The sequence below is a fragment of the Coregonus lavaretus genome (assembly GCF_964263955.1).
Source record: "Coregonus lavaretus genome assembly, chromosome: 14".
Classification (NCBI taxonomy): domain Eukaryota; kingdom Metazoa; phylum Chordata; class Actinopteri; order Salmoniformes; family Salmonidae; genus Coregonus; species Coregonus lavaretus.
The window spans coordinates 45,368,866-45,376,756 of NC_140001.1; positions in this window are offsets into that span (position 1 = coordinate 45,368,866).

Here is a 7,891-nt window from a genome sequence, read left to right on the forward strand (position 1 = left end):
GAGAGAGAGAGAGAGAGAGAGAGAGGCAGTGAGAGAGAGAGAGAGAGGCAGTGAGAGAGAGAGAGAGAGAGAGGCAGTGAGAGAGAGAGAGAGAGAGAGAGGCAGTGAGAGAGAGAGAGAGAGGCAGTGAGAGAGAGAGAGAGAGGCAGTGAGAGAGAGAGAGAGGGAGAGAGAGAGAGAGAGGAGAGAGAGAGGCAGTGAGAGAGAGAGAGAGAGAGAGAGAGAGAGAGAGAGAGAGATTCCCCAACTGGCAGCCTGCGAGCCATTTCTGAGCAATATTTTTTTTATTGTTTATTATTATTGTTGGACATAAAAGACTGTAAAAACACCAGCAAATCAGCTCCAAGTGATTTTAATTTGGGAAATCTGTTCCAATGTATTCCCACGCATAATCAAGAGATTAATGTGATTATAAACAAATGTAAGCAAGGTTTGAAATTATTATGTTTTAGTCAAATATTGTATCTGTTTGGACTTCTTGTGGTCATTTGCAGTCTACAAATTATTTGTAATTACGTTCTGGCCACCTGACCATCCACTCAAGAATAAATTGGTAGTTGTTGATCCCTGCCCTATATAGTGTACTACTTTTGACCAGGGCCCATAGACAAAACACTATGAACATTATGAACATTATGATCTTTCCATGACATAGACTGACCAGGTGAATCCAGGTGAAAGCTATGATCCTTTATTGATGTTACTTGTTAAATCCCATTCAACAAGTGTAGATGAAGGGGAGGAGACAGGTTAAAGAAGGATGTTTAAGCTGTGAGACAATTGAGACATGGATTGTGTATGTTTGCCATTCAGAGGGTGAATGGGCAAGACAAAATATTTAAGTGCCTTTGAACCGGGTATGATAGTATGTGCCAGGAGTAGGGCTGTTGCGGTGACCCTATAACCGCCACACCGGCAGTCATGAGTCATGAAGGCAGTCAAATTTCACGTGACCGTTAGTTATGGTAATTAGGCTTCTCCAAGCTCTGATGCTGCTGATGGTCATTACTAACCTACCAAACTTGCTAACTGCCTGGTACTCAGCACTCTATTGTCCCTCTAATCACTTTGACATCAATGCAAATGTAATCGGAAATCGAATCAAACACTTAATGAGAGCCCATGAGCTCATGTTGCGCAACATTTCTATAGGTTATGCAATTGCCCGAGAAAACAGAGTGATGGCCTCTATTAAAAAGAGGAGGATCCCATCAGCTTTCCGTTGGCTAGGCCTACTATATTTATTTCTCAACTTTTCTAATATTAAGAACATTGCTTATCTTTACAACAGGAGTATAACCTACCTGGCTGGCATGAAAATGAAACATGGGAAAAGCGTCCTCCATTCGCTATTTAAGTGCATAAATGACCTGTATTTTTTCCCCTGCCCCTGTTTCGAGACAGGTGCATGATAATGGTCCATTCTAAATCAAAACAACATTTCACACATATATTATTTAGTATATGTAAAGAAAAGATTAAATCAAGAATAGTCTGATGGGTGACAATATTACCCTATCACTTGTGAATTATATATTATCAATTATGAATGATGCCCAGCGAAAGGCAAGAAACAATACCTTTTTTTGTGCAACTTTTTCAAATCATAGTCGCAATCCTCATCTAGCCTAGCCTATAGGCCTATATGTTTTCATAAGGTTTGTATCACAACTAAAGTGACCAAATAACTTCTTAAAATTAAGCACATTCATTTGCTTTACAAGTGGTGTAGAGACTAACTGGCATACATAAGCAGCACGTGAGTTTCAAGTTTGGAAGATAATTTTCACCATAATTTTCACCTTTATAATAAAAGCATTACATGCATAATCGCATTTGCGGTCACTTTTGGTAATGGTGTTTTCCCGGTAATGGAACATTTGCCCTTATAGCCTACTGCCGTGTGCGCATTGCTGCGCTTATAATGTGACGAAATTCCCTAATAGTTTATCAACATTTTAAGCTAAACGTTCTGATCTGTTGCGTCAGCCACATTGCGTAAAAAATGTTTTTTGATGCTAGTGGTTGTATTAATTTGGGATCTATCGCATCCCACAGCTGTCCCAGACTATGTTTGGAATATTTATTTCTTCAAGTGCTTGTCAAATTGTGAATGAGAGACTGATGAAGTGTGTACAGCCTGGGCAAAAAACAAAGCAGAGCTCATGCCTTTCAAGCAACTTTTTTTCAAATCGTCATTAGAGTTGCATCATGCAGCCTTACAATGTATTAAAAATCAAAACATATAGCCCAATGTTTGAAGAACAACTAAAGTTACATTAATAACTCTAAATTAAGCATATAGGAGTACCTATTTCTTTGTTAACCGCTCAACACAGAATAGCCGCATGTGCACACTCCCTCAAATCGTTTGGAGAAAATATCCTTTCTATTTTATTCAGCTTTGTTCAATTGTATTCTTCATAATATAAAATAATGCCACGGAATTCTAAGCAAATCTTGTCTGCTAAATTAACTAGTGTAGTCCACAGCCATTTGGCATAGCCACATCAGGACCTAACACAAGGACAACTCAGAGTATGCTATTCTGTTCTTCTGAAATAGACTACATTTTCTTCATATCATGTTTCTTTAGACCTGTCTAAAATAAATAATGGATTTATTGTGAAGGTGTAGGCTATATTACATGGATTTATTAGACTTTCTAAAATGTAGATGTTCCAAAGGTCTGCATCAGTGGCTTGTAGGTGTCACGACTTCCTCCGAAACCTTCCCGAACAAGGAGAGGAGGCAGCTTCGGAGGAAGTCGTGACAGTAGGCTATGTGTGGAAGCCAGGAGATGCTAAATGTGTTGATGTTAATTAACGGTCAATTACCGTGAGACCGACAATTATCTGCTTGACAATCACCGGCTGACTAAATTTCGTGACCGCCACAGCCCTAGCCAGGAGCGCCGGTTTGTGTCAATAACTGCAATGTTGCTGGGTTTTTCACGCTCAACAGTTCCCCGTGTGTATCAAGAATGGTCCACCACCCAAAGGACATCCAGCCAACTTGACAAAACTGTGGGAAGCATTGGAGTCAACATGGGCTAGCATCCCTGTGGAACACTTTCGACACCTTGTAGAGTCCATGCCCTGACACATTGAGGCTGTTCTGAGGGCAACACTCAGTGTATAGGGAATAGGGTGCCATTTGGGACACAGCCCATTTAGGGTTGTAGATGACAGGTGAAAGGACAGATGAATTGAGAACATGAAACCTCCTCCCCTGCTCTACACATGTCTGTCTGCAGGTACACACACAGAATGGACAATAAGCATTGTTCTCTTTCCCCTCTGCTGGTATGTTTTTCCTCTTCTCTCATTATGACAGAGTGACTTTCCAATAACAGAGGTGCTGTGTCACTCCCCTTCCTCTGGAGTTTCTGAGTGTCTCGACTAATGTTTGACCACAGCCTTCAGGGTGGTGTTTATCAGCATTTTTGTCTGTTTGTGTGCTAAAAATGAAATATGGGGAGAACGACCTTGATCACCCCATTCACTAATTACTTGCTTGACTTAATCGATTAGACTGCGGCTGACAGTTCAAAGATTGTTTGTCGGACAAAGAGAGATGAAAACATTCTGGACAGACCGAAGCCCCACCAGAAGGCCTATTCTGTTCTGACCAGTCAGTTGCTAGTTTTATATGAACATGACATGAAGATGGTACACATTTTAGATCTAAATAGATCTGAATATGAACAGATGTGATATAGAATGAGCATCTGTTCAGCTGCGATCCGGCCATAGGGCCAAATTTTAAGACAGGTCTGAAGAGGGTTTTAGTAAGTGGACTGACTCCAGCCTAATTAGTCATTCATTCAGGGAGCTGGATGTGTGGCCCAGACCCACTGAAGGTAGTAGCTGTGAGAAGAGGATCCACAGTAAAGCCCTGTCCCTCCCTCTGTCCCGGCATTGTTGAATACTCAATTCTGTTTTAACCCCTGTACTTGAGGGCTGCCACATATTATTGTGGAGAGAACAGTACATGAACGGACTCGTCTCCAGCCCACAGTGAACTTGAAGGGAACTTCCCATTTCCCAGTGCTGAGCTGGAGACAGATCATCCCTGTGATGTTCCTTCTTTCAGTTTGACCCAATCAGTGTCGTAATGTAATTAGTGCCGTGCCAGGAGCCAGGGGCTGCTGCTGCTGGTCAAATGAGACCCATTATACTGCCTATAATGGGGACAGCTTGAGGAGAGGAGAATTGCTTCTCAATTGGCACCCAATTCCCTATATAGAGGGCTTTGGTCAAAAGTAGTGCCCTATATAGGGGATAGGGTGCCATTTGGGATGCAGACATGGTGCTTTTAAATGCAGGGCTTGAGGAGAGGGAACCCTAAATGTCAATGTCAGATTCTGTAAGCGAGTGGAAATCTATCCAGTAGATGACATTGATAACCAATCGATCGATTCTTATTTAACTAAATTGTGAACTCAACCTAAATGCTACAGTGCATTCGGAGAGTATTCAGCCCCCCTTGACTTTTTCAACATTTTGTTACGTTACAGCCGTATTCTAAAATTGATAAAATTGTTTTTTTCCCTCATCAATCTACACAAAATACCCCATAATGACAAAGCAAAAACAGTTTTTTAGACATTTTTGCAAAAAAACGGAAATACTATATTTACATAAGTATTCAGCCCTTTTGCTATGAGACTCGAAATTGAGCTCAGGTGCATCCTGTTTCCATTGATCATCCTTGATATGTTTTACAACTTGATTGGAGTCCACCTGTGGTAAATTCAATTGATTGAACATTATTTGGAAAGCACACACCTACCTATATAAGGTCCCACAGTTGACAGTGCATGTCAGAGTAAAAACCAAGCCATGAGGTCGAAGGAATTGTCCGTAGAGCTCCGAGACAGGATTGTGTCGAGGCACAGATCTGGGGAAGGGTACCAAAAAATTTCTGGTCCCCAAGAACACAGTGGCTTCCATCATTCTTAAATGGAAGAAGTTTGGAACCACCAAGACTCTTCCTAGAGCTGGCCGCCTAGCCAAACTCAGCAATCGGGAGAGGAGGGCCTTGGTCAGGGAGGAGACATTGGACCCGATAGTCACTCTGATAGAGCTCTAGAGTTCCTCTGTAGAGATGGGAGAACCTGCAGCACTCCACCAATCAGGCCTTTATGGTAGAGTGGCCAGACGGAAGCCACTCCTCAGTAAAAGGCACATGACAGCCCGCTTGGAGTTTGCCAAAAGGCACCTAAAGACTCTCAGACCATGAGAAACAAGATTCTCTGGTCTGATGAAACCAATATTGAACTCTTTGGCCTGAATGCCAAGCGTCACATCTGGAGGAAACCTGGCACCGTCCCTACGGTGAAGCATGGTGGTGGCAGAATCATGCTGTGGGGATGTTTTTCGGCGGCAGGGACTGGGAGACTAGTCAGGATCAAGGCAAAAATTAATAGAGCAAAGTACACAGATATTCTTGATGAAAACCAGCTCCAGAGTGCTCAGGAACTCAGACTGGGGCGAAGGTTCACCTTCCAACAGGACAACGACCCTAAGCACACAGCCAAGACAACGCAGGAGTGGCTTCGGGACATGTCTCTGAATGTCCTTGAGTGGCCCAGCCAAAGCCCTGGAGTGGCCCAGCCAATGGAACATCTCTCGAAAATAGCTGTGCAGCAATGCTCCCCATCCAACCTGACAGAGCTTGAGAGGATCTGTAGAGAAGAATGGGAGAAACTCCCCAAATACAGGTGTGCCAAGCTTGTAGCGTCCTACCCAAGAAGATTCAAGGCTGTAATCGCTGCCAAAGCTGCTTCAACAAAGTACTGAGTAAATGGTCTGAATACTTATGTAAATGTAATATTTCCGTTTTTTATTTGTCTAAAAATCAGTTTTTGCTTTATCATTATGGGGTATTGTTTGTAGATTGATTACATTTATTTTTAAATCAATTTAGTATAAGGCTGTAACCTAACAAAATGTGGAAAAAGTCAAGGGGTCTGAATACTTTCCGAATGCACTGTAAATCATCCTCTTCCCTACCTGTTCCTCCTTGGCTCATCTGCAAGGTACAACATGTCATTAGTTAGTTTTAAAGGGCGAATGCACTTCCTGATTTGGCCTTGTTTTAGATTTGGTTCTTTAAGAAATGCTAGCTGTGGGGCCTCCCGAGTGGCACAGTGCTTGCATCATCACTACAGACCCGGGTTTGATCCCAGGCTGTGTCACAACCGGCCGTGACCGGGATTCCCATAGGGCGGCGCACAATTGGCCCAGCGTCGTCCGGGTTAGGGGAGGGTTTGGCCGTAGGGGGCTTTACTTAGCTCATCACGCTCTAGCGACTCCTTGTGGCAGGCCGGGCGCCTGCAGGCTGACTTTGGTCTTCCTCCGACACATTGGTGTGGCTGGCTTCTGGGTTAAGCGGGCGTTGTTAAGAAGTGTGGTTTGGCGGGTCATGTTTTGGAGGACGCATTACTCAACGTTTGCCTCCCGAGCACGTTGGGGAGTTGCAGGGATGAGACAAGATAGAAAAAGGGGGTTAAAATACAAAAAAATATATATAATAAAAAAGAAGAAATGCTAGCTGCCATGACTTTTTTTACCATCAAAAGGTTCAGGGCTGGACCAAAAACATCCAGGGCTAAATCCCCGGAAGCACAGGCCTAATTACGCCACTGGCCAGCTCAGCCAATGAGCCAACATGATGTCATGTTCTATGAGGAAATAGCAAGCATTTTTTAAATGCTCTGTTTGAGATACAAGTTTGTGGGTTTTTTGAAGTGTTTTTTCTCCAACTCATGCTTTGGCCACAAATAGGAGTGTAGAAAGAGTCAACAACATCATTTGGGTATGAGATAACAGAATATGAAGTTTTAACATTTCGATTTTCACTGGACAGTTACTTTAAGCCAAGTCATGGCCAGAGACAGACTGGAGCAGGATTCTGCTTGGTCAGACCTGGCTCTGGTCCCGCTGGCCCAAAATGTAATGTAATGTATTTTAACTTTTTTTTATTTTTAAGTACACACAAAAGACATTTGATTCATAAAATATTTAATCAGTCGTCTTCCTCAAATGAAGGGGATGATGACACAATCTTTTCGAGAGGGAGGGATTCTGATTTCATTGGTCCTAAACTCAATGCTTAGACACTTCATTCAGGATAAATGGAGTTAGCCCTGAGTTAGCCTGCCCCAGAGCAGGTTAGTTCTGAAGGATTCGTTGCCATAGAAATGTACCTGGCTAAAAGGTGAGCCACTTTTGTGGTACCGGTTATACCAAGTTGAACTCAGAGTTGACCAAAGTTACCTCGCTAACTCCTCAAACATGATTTGTAGTATAGTATAGGGCTCTGGTGGTCAAAGCTTCTCTTTTACAACTAGCCTCATCTTAGCCAGTGGTGTAAAGTGCTTAAGTAAAAATAAGTAGTTAATTTGGGGCATCTGTATTTTACTATTTATATTTTTGACTACTTTTACTTTTACTCAACTTCATTCCAAAATACAATATGTACTTTTTACTCTATTACATTTTCCCTGGCAATCCAAAAGTACTCATTACGTTTCGAATGCTCAGGCGGGACAGCAATATGGCCCAATTCACGCACCTATCAATATCACGCATTGTCACCCCTACTGCCTCTGATCAGGCGGACTAACTAAACACAAATACTGCATTTGTAAATTATGTCTGAGTGTTGGAATGTGCCCCTGTCTGTCCGTAAATAAAAAAAACAAGACAATTGTGCAGTCTGGTTTGCGTAATATAATGAATTTGATGTATAGCGTTTACTTTTACTTTTTACTTTTACTCAAGTATGACAATTTAGTGCTTTTCCCACCACTGTACTGAAGCACATTTAAAACCAGATACATTTAGACTTTTACTCAAGTAGTGTTTTACTGGGTGACTTTCTA